This window comes from Mastomys coucha, unplaced genomic scaffold (assembly GCF_008632895.1).
Source record: "Mastomys coucha isolate ucsf_1 unplaced genomic scaffold, UCSF_Mcou_1 pScaffold22, whole genome shotgun sequence".
In the NCBI taxonomy this organism is placed as follows: domain Eukaryota; kingdom Metazoa; phylum Chordata; class Mammalia; order Rodentia; family Muridae; genus Mastomys; species Mastomys coucha.
This window is the reverse complement of record NW_022196905.1, coordinates 151,058,073-151,077,293: the sequence shown is the minus strand read 5'-3', so window position 1 is coordinate 151,077,293 and position 19,221 is coordinate 151,058,073. Positions and strand designations below refer to the sequence as shown.

The following is a 19,221-nucleotide window of genomic DNA, read 5'->3' as shown; positions in this document are numbered from 1 at the left end:
CTTTGTTTTTTGGAGGGGAAACTGGGAATGGAGAAATTTACATGTAAATAAATAAAATATCTAAAAAACAAAAAAACAAAACAAAAAAAACCCACCTCTCACGATCTACAATGGGAGGTTGTGCCTCCTTAATGGCTCTGTCCATCCTGTGGCCAGCATCTTCCTGATTTACCTTGCTACTCTTTAGAGTTTATCATCTTGATTGAAGACAACAATACTTAATTTGAGCAGCTTTACTGAACAACTTCACATGATTGTCAATTTACATTGATTTTTTCCCCCTCTGGAGTGCTGTTTTTTTCATCTATTCATGCACTTTGTGATTATACCTGAGTTTTCTCACCCATTCAAGCATATTGTGATTATACCTGTTCTTCCCTTTGGGCTGTATGCTCAACTGAGGACCATAAATGAGGTCCTTGTGTTTATCTTTAGCATTCAGGGCTAGTTGTGACTTGCGGCTGCTCGTAGATCACTCTTATGCCTAGAGGTTAGTAAAGGAAGGCTGAAGGGTTCTAAAAGCTATATAGACTCTTCATCCTTTTTTTTTTTAAACAAATTAAGTTTTTAAAAACATTATTTTGTGCCCAGTAGTTCTAGGTATGTATATGCACCACATATACCATCTATGTCTATATTATATTCCTTGGAGGTAAACTAGGTTTATAGATGGCTGTGAACTCCCTTGTAGGAACTGGAGATCAAAAATATCTGCTCTTTCCTTTTACCTTCTCTTCTTTCCATGTATTCTTATTCAATCATAAATCTAAAAATACTTGCTGATAATATTTGTGGGTTAGCATTGTTGGCTGAATTGTAACCTACTAATATTTCAGAACCAATGCAAACCAAAAAAAAATTTGATTAACTTTATTATATCAATTCTGTACACAAAATTTGGTCATGATTTATATACTAGAAGTAGCAGAGATTTATAATAGAGAGTTTGGGCAATCTTATGAGCATTTCTAAGTTTATCATTTGCATGGATTATAGAAATAGCTGTGTGTATTTGATAGAAGAAATTGAGAATATACTGGGTAATACAGGACAGTCAATAATAAGATTTTTGCCATTGTTTGCTCAATATAAAATTACAGATCATTTTACTTTAACTTACTCTTTGTTGCTGTTTACTTTTTCCATTTGATGAAGTATATTTACATATAAAAAGGAAAAGTAAGTGAGAATGAAATTCAACACAGAGAGTGTAGGTGAAAATTGGTCATTCTTTGTCAAAAGAGGAAGTAATTAGATCTATTTGTAGATCTCAAAAGGCATTAATTCTTTGGTTTTGTTACTGCAGGCATGAAAAGATTTCCTTAAAAAGCTCTCATCACAGGGCATGGCTATAAGCCATAAATCTTTGTACTCATACATCATGCCCTAAGCAAGTGTGGCAAGACAAAGATGGTCATTGAAGTATAAAGAAGAATTTCATATAATAGTTTAATGATAAAGGTGAGGAAGACTCTATATTTCTTCAAATGTGTATCTTTTTAAAAGGACATTTGTAATTGTGGATTCTCTATTTCTCTCTGTATCTCTCTATATCTATCTATCATCTATTTATCTATGTATCTAAGTATCTATATATCTATCTATCATCTATCTATCTATCATCTATTATCATCTGTCTTAGTCAGGGTTTCTATTCCTGCACAACATCATGACTAAGAAGCAAGTTGGGGAGGAAAGGGTTTATTTGGCTTACTTCCACATGGCTGTTCATCACCAATGGAAGTCAGGACTGGAACTCAAGCAGATCAGGAAGCAGGAACTGATGCAGAGGCCATGGAGGGATGTTCTTTACTGTCTTGCTTCCCCTGGCTTGCTCAGCCTGCTCTCTTATAGATCCCAAGACCTCCAGCCCAGGGATGGCACCACCCACAAGGGGCAATTGAGAAAATGCCCCACAGCTGGATCTCATGGAGGCACTTCCTCAACTGAAGCTCCCTTCTGTGATAACTCCAGCCTGTGTCAAATTGACACACAAAACTAGCCAGTACATCATCTATCAGCAGTTGAGGTTGTTAGAAACAAGGTGGAAGAGACTATGTGTGTTAGAACCCCAGTGAGTGATCACCTATCACTAAGATGATTGTGGAGATGAGTGTGCCATCATGAAACTTGGGGGTAGAACCAAAGGGCGAGCATTAGAGGATATACAGTAGAGGTCTATGTGTTTACTGTACATTCTTGACCAACCCATGAAAAGATTTCTAGTGCAATGTGCCTAGAGATGTAGTAGTCTAGGGCAACTGGCCTCAATTTTTTGACCATCTCTGGGGATGTCTTGTTCAATGGAATGTAGCTTGAATTCATATAACTTCCTTGTTAATTTAAATAAAGTTGAAATCAAGATGTGAATGTAGTACTCAGAATGTTGTATGTCTGTAAGAGTAAAAAGAAAATCACATCAATCAAACAGGCTTTTGTTCTTGTTCTGATGGTAAGCTAGATGATATGGGTATCAGGTTTTTCATTTATAAAATGAGATTGCTGACTTGTTCACAAAGACACTGGGGCTTTAGAGCATATATAGCTTCCTCAAGGTCAATGAGCACTTGGTGATAGCATGATTCTACTTTTGTGAAGTTCTCTGTGGTTTCACCTAAATCTCTCTGTCTCTCTCTGTCTCTCTCTCATGTGTGTGTGTATACATATTTAATAAATGGACTCACTAGGTAGCCAAGAAAGACCTTGAACTTCTGACTCTGCTCAATGCTCATTGCAACCTGGGTATCAAGCACAAAATATATATGCAATATTTGCAGCACATGAGAATAAATGCATGAAATAATTTACCAAAAATAACCCACTCTCAGTCTTAGGTATTATACCTGTGAAAGCTAAATTAAGTTATTGTAGTAGTCCTCCTGACATCTACTACAGGTACCTCTAAAAACTGTAAAAGAAAATGGAGCTGGTAATATAGGCTTGTCCTCCCAGCTACTTTCCAGGTTGAAACATTTGTTCAAGACTCTTGGGGAGCTACAACATAAGTATTAGATCTGCTTGGACATCACAGTAAGACCTGATTTCAAGGCAAAAAACTAAAAGAATGGGGAAGGGCTCAGATTTTCATCCAGTTTCAAGGCCTTATGTCTAGAATGTCCGAAGCTCCGACTTCAATTTCTGCTAACAAAACATACAGCCAAACAGACTGGAAAAAACTTAAAAAGAGAATTTCTTTTGATTAGTTGCTATTCATAGGATATACTAGTAACTTCCTGGCAAGAAAACAAACAAAACAGAGAAAATCTAAAACAGAGGAATCACACTTATATTCTTCTATCTGGGAGATATTTAAGATTTCCTACTATGTCTCCCAATAAGTCCAGCAATGCATGCTGTATGTGCCTAAAAGAGCCTCTCCAGCATCAGTGAGGAGATGATCATGTCATCCTTTAAGGGAGTGCAATGATGACCTCAGAGTTAGAAAACCATTGGCCACCTAAAACTAAGCAGAAAAATATACTGAAGTAAAGGCTTGCAGAGAGTTTAGTAATATTTAGAAGACAAGCAACACATAACCAAGTTACACTAGCATTTCATGAAATACCATCTGTAAGCATTATATAAAACATATTTTAAAATCCCCTCATTTGTTTAAAATCTCAATAAATTATGAGCCTTGTAGCTTACCTAGAAGACCTATTCCTAGTTAATCTAGGACTTACTGGTTAAAAACTGGGACTCATGGAGATTTTTAGGTCCAATTCATTGATTCCCACTGTAAGTTTTGCTGATATTTATGTGTGGTGGGTAGTCTTTTGTTATATAACCCATGCTGTCTTCAAACTCACACTTTTCCTGTGTCACCCTCCTAAGTACTGAGATAATAAGTGTCCAACCTTTAATCATCATGCTAAACATGACTCTCTCTCTCTCTCTCTCTCTCTCTCTCTCTCTCTGTGTGTGTGTGTGTGTGTGTGTGTGTGTGTATGTGTGTGTGTGTGTGCGTGTGCGTGTGTACAGGTATCCTGTAGCAAGTCCTCAAGTTTTTAGAAAGACTGAAAACTATACCCTTTAACAGGGTGTTAAAAATAAAACTAAAGTTTTTTCTTAAAACAAGTGCAAGTTGTGAGTTACCCAGATACTTGAATTTTACCATTCACATGAAGCCTGCATAGTGGGATGAATTCCAAGGTCCTCATTCCAGCATAGATGTTGCTGAGGCATGTGATTCGGGCACTCAGAAACACTTTCCTCTTCACCTTAAAGAGCATTGCCCAAGTGACTTTTAGGACAGACTCAAATTTGGCATTTTCTTTCTGGAGTTTTCTATTGCCTCACATTTCACTAAGCCTACATTTACAGATGACATAATTAAGTCATTAATAATGGTTAAATGACTGCCAGAATTAGCCCCTGAGTCATGGGCTCTGTAAGGTTTAGCTCTCCTGAAAATTTGAGTTTTCAGTCCAGTGTTGGCACACAGTGCCTTGCCGAACTAGCTGGAAAGTACACAATTCCCACCCCATAAAACAGGACATTATCCACCACTGAAGACAAACAAAAACACCAGGACTTAAATATTCTTTGTGGCATTGAAACCAACCTGAATCTGAGAGGAATGCTTTATGGTAGGAACTTCTTTCACCTCTTACATATAGAGAGACATGAGAATTTACCATTCCATGAAATTTCAAAATCACTCTTATCAAGGATCAAGGGAAACACAATCATTTTCTATCTTTCACTGACAAAGCAATGCCCTAGTGTATGGGAATGCCAGAACAGTGAAGTGGGAATGAGTGTGTTGGTGAGCAGGGGGAGGTGCTATGGGATGAGGGGGGGTTGGTGGGAAAATAATAAATGAAATGTAAATAAAGAAAATATCTAATAAAAATTATCTTTTTAATGCTTTTGGCTTATGAACTGTACCTTACATTTAAAAAGTCCAAAGTAGATGAACTAATAGGATTTTTTTTTCTTTTGGTGTAGTGGAAACAGAACCTAGAGTCTTTTGCATGCTAGGAAAATCTCTACTACTAAGCTGTATCCACATGAGTGGGTTTTTAAACTCTACATGTACTTTTACAAAATTTCAGCCTTCTTCAATGCATACGTTTCTCACCTGTTGATTATTTTCCTTCACTTCAGACATGTGGGAGACACTCCTGTGATAGTGTAAATGAGCATAGAACCTCATCTTTTAAAGAATTCACATGCTTTCATATTCTTTCTTAGAAAATGCATTTCATGTCAATAATTTCTTTTGGATAATTTAGTGGAACATTTCTGGCATTTTATTCTAACACACACACACATATGTTATATATATATATATATATATATATATATATATATCACCATATATATATATACATATATATATATGGTGTTATATATACAACAAATAGTCTCCTCACTTTGTTAGCCCCTTCCCATTCCCAAGAAGTATTGGTCTCAGGTCCTAGAGACAGATTACCTTCATTAAATCTATAGGACTCAAAATGATGACAGGGAAGATTGCTTCATGGGTAACCTACAGGCTATGTATCAAGTTCCTCCACAACAAATCTTCAATAGGTCAGTATTTCTAGCTGTGATGTGTTAGCATTAATGTCAAAAAGGAAGAATAAGAACAAATAAAGTCCATACACAAATGTGGGGCATGGACTATCTTTGCATTAATTGCCTTTTCTGACACTTTGACAAATGCATGCACACAGAACATCAAAAACTAGATAGAGCTGTTTTACCAGCTTATTGCCAAAGTTTGTAAAAAAAAATTGTGAGAGCCATTGAAGCATACTTTTCTGGATAGTGTAGCTTAAGAACCAGATTGATGACAGCACCAGAAGTCATGTGCTACTCAAGACTCTGAGTAGCAGGAATAGAATGAGCACAATGTACATGAATCTGACTTTAGTTAGCAGTCAGGCATGGCTTCCTTTATTCTTCTTACCTTAAGGGAGGCCAAGTGTTTAAGATGGAAGTGCCGTGAAGTTCTCATGGTTCTACTCTCCTGGAAGTCCATAGAATCAAAGTCATGAGCTAGTCTGATATCTTCCATTATGGACACAGAGATGTATGAACTAATTTGATGGCCTCCATGTGTGGATACAGAGATGCTTATAGTTTCTGAGAGGCTGGTTCTATGTAGCCATTTCTGCTGAAGCCCAAAAAGCCTGTAGTATGAATCTCTCCTCCTTATTCATTCATGGAAGCTTTACAAATGGCTGTCCCGACTTTTGCATCAGAATAGTGCAGCCAGTGATTACTTCATTGTTTTTTTATTCTACACTTTGTCTTTTTCTGGCCTTACATTGAAGAAGATGATCTAGAACTTCTCATGCTTCTGTTTCCAACTCTTGAGTGCTGGAATTCTTGAACTACATGTACCACCATGTCTAGTTTTATGCTGTGCTGGGGATTGAAGACAGCCTCATGCATGCCAGGCAAGATTCCATCAATGTTTCTACATTTCCATTCCTATTTTTGTATGTTTATATGCTTTTTAAACATTATACTGTTAGGAACACTAATTGACACTCAGAGACACATGGCTGTGCCTTGCTTGTAAACACTACTAATGGAATGCTGTATTGCTGCTCAAAAGGCTCTGCCTGAAACACACATAATTCAAACTCATTAGGAGGCTATTCTTGATTGTTACCAGGTTTTATTTCTAAACTGTGAATATCTGAATTGTTCATGCTAACTCAGCTTGAAATGTAAGAGGATGCAATGTAGACCATCTTTTAACCTGACCCACCTACCAAGGCTATTCATTTACCTGAAAGTTCTCTCCATAACCAGCTGGCTCAGTATTTATGGCCAGAGTGACAGGGTTGATCACCCCATGAAAGAAGGTAAAATTTTTATCCAAATAGGTAGTATGATGAATGTGTCAAGGGCAGCTTTATTAGAGTGACACTTTGTATGACAAGATAATTTTATATATAGGGCCTCCTTCGAAAATATTAATGTAGAATTAGTGTAGCATCAACTAATGTAGATTACACTATTTCTGCATAAGTATTTCCTTACCAAGATATAACATAGCACTTGCTTCTACTGCACTTTTTCTACTTAGTCAAAGCCATTGGAGTTTATATACTATATAAATATATAAAAATGTATATAGTGTATAGATGCCATGAGCTACACTCACCTCCTACTGTTTACCATATTGTTTTAAGCTTCTTCTATTGTAGTTAATTCATTTTCTTGCTTTGTGGTGCTAAAGCTTGAAACCACCCCCTCATACATAATAGTTAATCAATAGCTCTGAATATACCCCCATCTCTGGTTATCTCTGTCAATTCTTACATCGAAAGTCTATGACAACTTAGAGTAGTGGTTCTTAAAATCCTATCACTGTGATCCTTTAATACAGTTTCTCAGGTTGTGGTGACCCCCACCCATTAAATTATTTTCCTATCTACTTCTTAACTGTAATTTTGTTAGTGTTATAAATTGTAATATAAATATTTTTGGAGATAGAGGTTTGCCAAGGGAATCTCTACCTAGAGGTTTAGAACCACTGTCTTAGAGTACTTATATTCATTTTCTTGTCTGGTTTCACAAGGTTTACAGTCATTTATACCTTTGGCAATATATGATAATAGACATTGGCAGTTTTCTTCTTGATAAAAATACATTGGTTTAATTCCAAGTGTTGGGGTCACCAAACTACATCTGATTATTATTTAATAATATCAATAACATTTGAACAGTAGTATAGATCATAAAAAAAACCTCAAGGTCATTCACTAGCAGCATGCATATGTCTCTTCATTAGAGAGCAAGAATCTTAATCATAAGGAAGATAGCATCCTTGTTTATTCTCTTATTACAGTGTTGATTTCTATAGTAAATATTGTCTTCGAATTTCCTGCTGCTCTCTAGTATCCGCTACTCCCATCTCATCATCCCACTCAACTCCAGCTAGTAGTTAAGACCTTAGTACGTGAGACACAACCATATATTTTCCTGTTATATCCTAGTTATTTCAACTAAAAATTTACTAAATTACAGAGAAATAAATAAATGTTTATATCCTATTATACATGTTATCCAAATCAAGTAGTAATGTGTACCGAAGGAAACACTAAAATGTCATAAGATCCCTCATTGTCCAACAAAAATGAATTGCTTCTCTCATCTTTTCTCCATAATAAAATTTATGTGATTTCATAATTTCCGATTTCTCAGAAGATCTATGAGTCCAAGTGGAGACAAAATAAAGTTGCCTCTTTTTTTGAATCAATGGGTTAAATTGTTTATTTCTCTCAGTGTCATCTATATAAACAACCAAAAATTGCAGGTGTCTAGTGAGTTATCTCCCTTTTCTTTTGAAAAGTCTAGATCATGGTCATCATGGCATGACTTCAGGGACTTTGCCTGACCTGAATGGGATGGTCATGAAATGAAAGACAGACAGATGAATGCAGGGACAGAAAATCTGGTATTGGTGGATGGAGAATCTCTGATAGAGAAACCACAACACCTAAAGTAAGCTCGGTGTGTTTATTATCTAGCACTGAATAGGGGGTGGGGTGAAGCTATTACATACAGAAGAAATAAGAGGCAAGGTCCCCTGTATATAGCTGGATCCAGGAGTCAGGTTTAGCTAACAGCAGTAGGATGAGTCCCTGAGGAAAATCTTTAGGCCATGAGCATCCAGAAGGAAAACAGTGGTAGATATTTTCTGCACATAGTTCAACATTTATACTTAGATTGGAAGGCTTTCCCACTTTCCCATGGGTCTGAGGCTAGGGTCATAGCCACTCCCAGTGGGAAAAAACACAGATTCACTCAGAACTTCAAATACCCAGAGCTTCCTCTATTCCACACATTTCATAATTTCATGCTTACAACTCCAGGATTCAGAAAGCTGGTACAGTAAGATTGCAATGATTTCCAGGTACTTTGGGGTATGTAATGAATTACTTAGAAGTGAGATACTGTCTTACAAAAACAAACAAAAATAAAAATGCTAATTCTTGTTCAATTTCACGAGATAAATTATGTCACAAAGAACTTTTCTTTCTCAAATGTTTGAATAAGTGAAGGCCTATTGGAGAGCATTATCTATAGAAGCTATATGTTCCACAAACACTTGGTTATTTGTGTGTGGTACTATCTTAATAATTATAATATTTACTCTGTTATTGCTGTACTGTTCAACTGAGTCATGGAATTCAGGTCCTTTCAGTACTTATCCTGGTGGAGTGTGAATATGATTCTCTATAGGTCTTTTTCAACCAATTTGCACATTGCATACACAGTCAAGAGGTGTTTTCTGATACCAAAGATTTTGGATCAATTTTGCCCAGAGTGATGTGTCAGAGATCACCTCTTTTATTAGTCTGGTGTGAATAGGGTGATAATTATAAACTAGCATGATTGATTTATGTGGGACTCTTGGTTAATTTATAATAGCTATATTACACTTGGACTGTGTGCAAGCTCTTCAATTGAACTCTGAAGTGAAGGAGAAGTCAGGAGGAATACAACAGGGCAAATCTTATCCTTTTCTCAACCAAACCTAACATAGTAACATCCCAGATGTGCAGTGAATAACTCTGAAATAAAATTCCAGCTGTCATCTATCCAAAGGAAAACATAATACCATCTACTGAGGTCCAGTTTGGTTGTTTGTATGAAGGATCAGAACTACTTCTAATATGTTAAAATGAACATACACATCAATAATGGCATTCAATATTTTTATTAAATCAATACTTTAACTAAATGGCATTGCATGAATAAAATAACACTACACAAGTCTAGTAAATACTGGGAGCAGAAGCAAAATTGTTATAGAAGCTATCATTGTGAACACGCTATAGTTTATTGAAGCATTTGGCAAGCATCCTAGAAGGAAAAGTAGCAATGAAGCTCCTTTCTTCTAACACAAAAAAGTGAACTAATCAGGAGAAGTTAAAGTTGTGCTTTAACTACCAGGAGAATTTTCACTGCGATTTTTGAAAAAAAACAAAACATTGTTTTTCTCTATGATCATATTTTAATACTATCATCTAAAAAGCTGGTAGCAGGTACTGTTTGGCTTCATGATGATTTCAGGGTATTTAATATTTCTACATCGTCATCATTCAAAGGAAGATTAACATCTGTCAGTATTCCTTTTATTATAACAACTAATAAGAGTACAGGCATTGAAGCAAGACCACCTTAATCTAAACCCCACCTGCTCCAAAGCATCTGTGTGACCCAGAACATGGTACTAAGCATCCTGCATGAAAGTGAATTGCTTACAATGCTTAGAATGTAGCAAGCAAGAAATCCAAGGAATACTAGCCATCCTCTGTGTATCTATTACTATTACTACCAGTTCATAATCACAACCATTCTATTTGTTCAAATACCTTAAAAAGAAAAATGAATTTGAGAGTTAGTAGATAACTATTTGTATCTCTTGTTTTTGATAACCATGAGATGTTTTGTAGAACTACATTTGTTGATTCAAATTTTTAATAAAATGTTTCCTGAGAGCAGCAATATTATTGAGGAATCACTGTGGTGTTTATCTTATATGTCGAACTCTTGGAATGAACATAAAAAGTTAGTAGATGGAAAAAAAACTTACTAACTGTACAGTGCTTTGCTTTTGAAGGGAAAAACTGGAAAACTCCTAGTCATGGGGAATAATGGGTAATAAAGTCCTCTTTATGGCATGGCCTTACCATGAATTGAGGGAGTATATGGCAGTGAATATGAAGTGTTGGTAAAAAGTGGATTGTTTCTTTCATTTGTATTTGCCCAGAAGTGGTTGTTGGTTCTGGATTGTTGCCTAATTGTTGAACATTTTGCAGATAAAATCCTGTCTTCTCTCACTCACATTTCTAAGATCTTATTACAGTCAATTTCCCCCAAGTATATGTGATGGGTTGGTCAAAATTCTTAGTATCTTCAGACCTTAGTAAGATAATCTGAACTTGACATTTGAAATTCATTTTCTCTAACAGGTGCACTGTGCTGATCAGATGAAAATGAAATCAGCAAGAGTTGGGATAGAGTATCTGGAGACTATGTCAGACATCTTCCCACCTATTGAGACCATTTGTACCATGGCAAGGTGATGTATGTATTTATCTGAAAATCAATTTTACTCATGGCTGCATCATTAGTGTAATTAATTGTTACCAGTCATTCATTGTTTCAACATAAATCCATGGAGTCCCATTGTGTTCCACAAACTTCTCTATTTTACTAGTATAGAATATAAAAAATTCATTATCATAAAGACCTACCATTACTGTGACTCTCATGGTCATCTTCATCATGGCATCCTTGAATATTATGTTCTATAATTAAGTCCATGTTTTACTGTAGCATTGTTCTCATGTGGACTGACCTATTTTATCTTCACAACATGCAGCATTGATAATACCATCATGTGTAGTGAACTCAAGACATGGCAAGCTTAGGTAATTTGTATCTTTCACAAAGAACCAGGTTGCCCAGGTTATTATTTAATCATCATATTTATTAAATATTATTTTAGAGGATCCTGAAGGCTAGTGAGTGTGGAGAAAAGTATTCAAGCACAGGATACAGATCCATTCCTGTTGTATGTAATTATGTGAGCAGATGGGAGAGGCTAATGGCTTTTAATCCCAAGTGTATTAAGGAAGATTAAAGACGCCAACATATACTAAGGTTCTGTGCTGAAGATTTTATAAGCAAGACCATTCTCATTTGTTGGTGCTTGCTGTCATGATTATTTGAGTCTGTAAGGCAGAGCATGTGCATGTTTGTGAGTCTAGGTGGTATATCACTATCTGAATTTCTGAACCATGTTGCAGATCTCTAGTACCAAATCCTACAAGGTTTTGGTTTTCTATTTATAGGAGCCTGGAAACCACTATAGCCTTTGGAGTCACAGCTTCATGGCAGTTTCAACGTCTGCTACTTATTAAGTGTTGATGGACCATCTGGGGCTTTCAGAGTCTTATGTGACATCTTCTTCAACTTACCTTGGAATCTTAGACTTTATTGAGATCTATGCATAAGTCATTATAGAATGGAAAGGAAAATGGCCACATTTGATTACTTTTGGTTTAGAATCAGGAAAGCTAGACTTATACAGGCCAGTGTAACTTACACACTGTTCCATTCACTGTATCGTCTTTCAGCAGAGATCTATCTGGAGGTACAATGCAGCATTCAGTCTCCCTCGCGTCACTTTGATTGTGTTCCAGCATTTTTTTTTCTGCAGCTCTGTTTTATTTCAATTCCTGGCAACTAAACAACATAAGGTATGGGAACGCATTGCAAATATGTTAACTACATTTCCAATATTATAAGAAAGATGTTTATGAAAAGCACACAGCTTCACAATTCTTTCTGGAAATTGATTGAATGTTATATTCCAAGCTCACATAGGTTTTTTTTGTAACTAAAGCCGGATCCAAAGTCTGACTGTTCTTGCCATCACTCATTGTATTTGCTTATGAGTTATTTTTCAGACGATTAGTACAATGAGACAGTAATTGAGACAGAATTGTCTCAAACAGGTACACATATACAAATCAAAATTCAATATGTATGTATATGGTACATTGTAAGAAATTATAAACAAGAAAAATTTTATGAGTATTTTACCTAATCAAATATTATCTGATAAACATAAGAAGTTTGTTTTTTGATTTGAGGGTGACAAATAGGTTTATGAAATATTTTATAATAAAATTAGATAATTTTTTTTCTTTTTGAAGGAAAAACAAAAATGCAGTCTGTAAGATATAAATAGCTTAACTTAGAATTATACATATTTGAACAACTACACATATTTGAACAGTTGTTCCAAAAATTTAAAGAGAAAAGTGTTAACAATGAAATTATTATAAATATTCATAAAATGACAATGACAGTTTATATAATTTATATTTTTCTTTTGAAGACCAGTACAATTTTATATTCATTCTATATAATTCTGAAATCATGAGAATATACATCTTGCTGTTGGAAGAACTCAAATGGTAGGCATCTGTGCTTATTTAACCATAACACATTGCTCAGAACAAGAGTTAGTGAGGATAGTAAATGGTCCTTTGTATCTATCCTTCAGCAGAGTAAGGAGGATGGAGAGAGTGATGTGGGTGGGGCCAACATCAACAGTAATAGAACAATAGCTGGAGGGAACCAGCTGAAGGATGCGGTTAAGTGACTGAAGGGAAAACCCTCCTTAAAAGGCAAATGGCATCCCTTTCTTTTTCTAAGTCTATTAAAAGGGTAATGGTGTCCCTTTCTTTTTCCAAGTCTATTTAGCATGCTTTTGTTTCCTATCAGACAGAGCCAGGCTTTTGGTTCTCAGCTAATGCAGTTCCAACTAGAATGTGAGAACTAGGAAGGTTTTGGTTATCAGAGAATGAATCAGTTGTCCTAGGTGCTGTTTTCCACTCACAGAAACTCTTTCTGACCCCGTCCTTGTCCACATACAACAATGAGTCCTTTAATTTATTATTGTTTGTGCATTTTGTAAAACAGCAGACATCAATTTTCTAAAGTTCTATGATTTTTACAACTTATGCTGGTATTCTATACTACATGTTACAGGAAGACTTACAAGTGTGACAGAGGTCTAGGCTTAAGTAACAAAAACATACCTTTTATTAGAAAGGTATGTTTTAGAAACATACCTTTCTAATTAGAAACATGAGAAGAAACTCCTTGAAGTATTATTACCAAAGGCTGGGGAATATTCATACCTTTCTTTTACAAATTTGCAGAAACTACACTTAATATAATATGAAACATTCAAATACTAAGGGCATTTACCTTTTATAATTCAAGATTGTTTATGTCTTTGAAGTGTGTGTGTGTTTTGTTTGTATGTATGTGTGTTTAGGGTATGTGCACATAAGTGCAGGTGCCTCTAGAAGCCAGATAACTCTCTGCAGAGGAAATTAAAAGTGGTTTTAAGCCATTGGATGTGGGTGATGTGAACCCTAAGCCAGAACTCCATACCTAGCACTTAATTGGATTACTCTATTTAGCATGCTTCTCCTTTGTTCTTTTTTTATTTACTTAAGTGAATCACATTGGAAATGGTAAATTATAAGATACTAGTTTCACTAGAAAGGGGAATTCGAGAGGTGAGTATGAAAAGGTTTACTGACATCATCTGCTCTGACTTCATCTCCCCAGTGAACATTAACAGCTCTTTAATTGGTTGATCTATGGTCCAAATTCAGGTCCTGATGCTTCCACAGAAAACACTCTTACCCAAAAAAAGCCCTCCCTCCATGCTCCAAGGAAACTATGAAGAGTCAAGCAGCTAATGGTTTTACCTTATTCTGCTGTACTCATAGATCGTGCCTTGTCCAGTAGTCACCAAAGAGACTTCCTCTGGCAGCAGATGGGACGGGTTCAGAGGACCACAGCAAGACTTTATGAGTCTGAACATGAGTTTACCATTGGTTCCCTCCCCTCAGAGATTGGGAATCCTGCAGAAGAGAGGGAGGTAAGACTGTAGGAGTCAGAGGGTATACAGGATAGCAGGAGAACATGGCCCACTGATCCAAATAATCAGAACTTACATGGAGTCACAGAGACTGAAGCACCAAACACAGAGGCTGCACGGGGCTGTACCAGGTCCTCTGTATATATGATATGGCTTTTAGCTTGGTGATTTTGTAGGTCTCCTATTAGTGGGATTGGGTGTATCCTTTGTCTGTTCTCTAAATTCCTTTCCTTCTGTTAGGTTGCCGTATACAGACTTGATGTGGGGGACTTTTATGCTGTGTTATTGTATCTTGTTTCATTCCATCTGGCTATCATCTCTTGGAGACCTGCTCCTCTCTGAAAAGGAAACAGAGCAGGAGTGGATCTGGGGGAGAAGAGATATGTGGGGAGGAGCTAGGTAGAATAGAGGGAGAGAAAACTGTGGTCAGGATGTATTGTATGAGAAAAAAATCTATTTTCAATAAAATTGGAAAATAATGAAGAAATGATAATGAGTCACCCAGTCCTTGCTGCTGGGGCAGACTCCTAGTTGGTCTGTTCCTGTGCAGACATCATATCCTGATCCATCCTAGAGGACCCACTACACTCAGAGCAGTTGAGCAGTTAAGGACACTCTGCACTCAGAGCAGTTGAGGATCAGCTGCACTCAGGGTAGTTGGACAACAGCTTAACTGCTTCACTGAAGACCCAACAGTCTGAAGGCCTCCCAGGAGATCTACTGCAGTCAGAGCAACAGATCAGCAGCTTCTCTGCCCCTGTGAAAAGCCCCCAGTTGGAAGGCCCCACAGGTGGTTTGATACAGCCAGGACTACAGGCCTACCAGAGACCTGAAGCAACCCAGGGACAAAAGAGGCAGACTCCAGACAGTTACCCAGACAAACACCAGGGATATTCAGATGGCAAAAGGCAAGCACAAGACCATAAGCAACAGAAGCCAAAATACGTGGGAATCATCAGAACCCAGTTCTCCCACCACAACAAGCCCTGAATACACCAATGCACCTGAAAAATCAGGAATCTGTCCTAAAATCCTATCTCTTAAAGATAATAGAATCCTTTAAGGAGGATATCAATAACTTGATGAAAGAAATAAAGGAAAACACAGGAAAATAGATGAAGGAATTGAATAAATTGATCTAAGACCTAAAAGTGGAAGTAGAAACAATAAAGAAAACACAAATGTAGGGAAACCTGAAAATGGAATACCTAGGAAAGAGGTCAAGAATTACAGATGTAAGTATTACTAACAGAATACAAGAGATAGAAGAGAGAATCTCAGGTGTAGAAGATATGGTAGAAGAGACTGACACAACTATCAAAGAAAATTCAAAACATAAAAAAACTTCTAACCCAAATCATCCAGGAAATTCAGGACATAATGAAAAGACCAAATCTAAGAATAATTGGAATAAAGGAGAACTAAGATTCCCAGCTCAATGAACCTGAAAATGTCTTCAGCAAAATCATAGATGAAAACTTTCTCAACCTAAAGAAAGAGATGGCTATAAAGGTACAAGAAGCCTACACAACACCAACTGAATGGGACCAAAAACGAAAATCTTCTTGTCACATAATTATCAAAACACTAAATACACAGAACAAAGAAAGAATATTAAATGGAGAAAAGGCCAAGTAACATATAAAGATAGACCTATCAGAATTACACCAGACTTTTCAACAGAGAATATGAAAGTCAGAAAAGCCTGGTCAAAGCTCATGCAGACTCTAAGAGAATATAAATGCCAGCCTAGGCTACTATACCCAGCCAAACTCTTAATCAACATAGATGGAGAAACCGAAATATTACAAGACAAAACTAAATTCAAATCATATCTACCTACCAACCCAAGCCCTACAGAGGATCCAGGAAGGAAAACACCAACACAAGAAAGATACTTGCACCAAAGAAAGGACAAAATATTAAGCATCTCACAATAAAAGCCAAAGCAGACAACCACAAGCACATAAAGCCATCTACAAAAACAAGCATATCAGGAACCAACAGTCATCTCTCTTTAACATCTCTCAATATTATCAACTCACCTATAAAAAGACATAAGCTAACAGACTTGCAAACAAGATCCAGCATTTTTCTGCAAATGAGAAACACACCTCAATAAGAAAGACAGACACTATCTCAGAGTAAAAGGATGGAAAAAGGTCTTTTAAGCAAATGGTCCCAGGAAATAAGTAGGAGTTGCAATGCTAATATCCAATAAAATGGACTTTCAATCAAAAGTTATCAAGCGTGATGAAAAAGGACACTTTATATTCATCAAGGGAAAAATCCACCAAGAGAAAAATCTCAATTCTGAACATCTATGCCCCAAATACAAGAGCACTCAAATTCATAAAAGAAACTTTACTAAAGCTCAAAACATGTTTTGAACTCCACACAATAATAGTGGGAGATTTCAACACTGCACTCTCACCAATGAATAGATCATTGAAACAGAAATTAAACAGAGAGACAGTGAAGTTAAGAGAGGCTACGAATCAAATGGATTTAACAAATATCTACAGAGCATTTCACCCTAAAACAAAAGAATATACCTTCTCAGTACCTCATGATAACTTCTCTAAAATCAACCATATAATTGGTCACAAAACAACCCTCAACTGATACAAGAAGATTGCAATAATACCATGCATCCTATCAGATCACCATGGCCTAAGGCTGGTCTTCAAGAACAGCAAAAACTACAGAAAGCCCACATACATGTGGAAACTGAACAACTCTTTACACAATGATAACATAGTCAGGGAAGAAATAAAGAAAGAAATTAAAGACTTCCTGGAATTTAATGAAAATGCTGATACATCATACCCAAATTTATGGGACACAATGAAGGCAGTGCTATAAGTGCCCTGGTAAAGAAACTTGAAAGATCTTACACTAAAAACTTAATAGCACACCTGAGAGATCTAGAACAAAAAGAAGCAGACTCACCCAAGAGATAGGAGGCAGGAAATAGTCAAACTCAAGGTCGAAATCAACCAAATAGAAACAAAGAGAACAATACAAAGAATCAGCAAAAGGAAAAGATAGTTCTTTGAGAGAATCAACAAGATAGTTAAACCCCTAGCCAAACTAAAGACCAAGAGGCAGTATCCAAATTAGCAAAATAAGAAATAAAAAGGCATAACAACAGAAATGGAGGAAATTAAAAAAATCATCAGATCCTACTATAAAAGCCTATCCTCAATAAAACTGGAAAATCTAGATGAAATGGATGGTTTTCTAGACAGATGCCACATTCCAAAGTTAAATCAAGAACAGGTAAACTATCTAAACAGACCCATATCGCACAAGGAAAGCCATTAAAAATCTCCCAACCAAAAAAATAAAAGCCCAGGACCAGATGGATTTAGTGCAGAAACACTACCTAACTCGTTCTATGAAGCCAAATTTCTCTGATACCTAAACCACACAAAGACCCAACCAAAAAAGAAAACTTCAGACCAATCTCACTTATGAATATCGATGCAAAGATACTCAGTAAAATTCTTGCAAACCAAATCCAAGAACACATCAAAACTATCATGCACCAGGATCAAGTAGGGTTCATCTCAAGGATGCAAAGTTGATTTAATATATGAAAATCCCTTAATGTAATCCACTATATAAACAAACTCAAAGAAAAATATCACATGATCATCACCTTAGATGCAGAAAAAGCATTTGAGAAAATACAACACCTTTTCATGTTATAAGTATTGGAGAAATTAGGAATTCAAGGCCCATACCTAAGCATAATAAAAGCAATTTACTGCAAACCAACAAGGCAAGGATGCCCACTCTCCCCATATGTATTCAATATAGTACTGGAAATGTTAGCTAGAACAATAAGAGAACAAAAAGAGATCAAGGGGTTACAAATTGGTAAAGAAGAAATAAAGGTATCACTATTTGCAGATGGAAGTACATAAGTATACATAAACAACCCCAAAAATCCTACCAGAGAACTTGTGCAGATGATAGACAGCTTCAGCAAAGTGGCCAGATATAAAATTCACTCAAATAAATCAGTAGCCTTACTTTATACAAATGATAAACAGGCTGAGTAAGAAATTAAGGAAACAACTCCCATACTTATCTGGCATGGGAAATACCATGATCACGAAGGTGGTTTTCCCAGGACAAGGCTTATCCATTGCACTCGGGATGTGCTGACCCCTGCGATTTCCCCAAATGCGGGAAATTCGACTGCATAATTTGTGGTAGTGGGGGACTGCGTTCAAGCTCTCCCTTGATAAAAAGGAAAAAAAAAACGAAACAACTCCCTTCACAATAGCCACAAATAATATAAAATATCTTGAGGTAACTCTAACCAAACAAGTAAAAGACCTGTATGACAATGACTTCAATTCTCTCAAGAAAGAAAGCAAAGAAAATCTCAGAAAATGGAGAGATCTGATATGCTCATGGATTGGCAGAATTAACATAGTGAAAATGGCCATTGGACCAAAGGCAAACTATAGATTCAATGCAACTAACCCCATCAAAATCCCAACACAATTCTTCAAAGACATCAAAAAAGCAATTCTCAAATTCAAATGTAAAGGCAAAAAAACCAGAATAGTGAAAATAATTCTTAACAATAAAAGAACAGCTGGGGAATTACCAAGCTTTACTACAGAGCAATAATGATAAAAACTGCATGGTATTGTACAGAGATAGACACATTGATAAATGAAATAGAATTGAAGAATTGATAAATGGGACCTCATGAAACTGGAAATCTTCTGTAAGGCCAAGGACATCATTAATAA

General features: G+C 36.3%; 1 non-coding gene across 1 annotated transcript; it reads left to right on the top strand.

Annotated features, from left to right (window-relative positions):
* The first annotated feature begins 18,537 nt into the window (after window positions 1-18,537).
* On the top strand, window positions 18,538-18,701 carry LOC116071477. The gene has a single exon (XR_004110911.1). It is a non-coding gene; the product is annotated as a U1 spliceosomal RNA (small nuclear RNA).
* The last annotated feature ends 520 nt before the right edge of the window (window positions 18,702-19,221 follow it).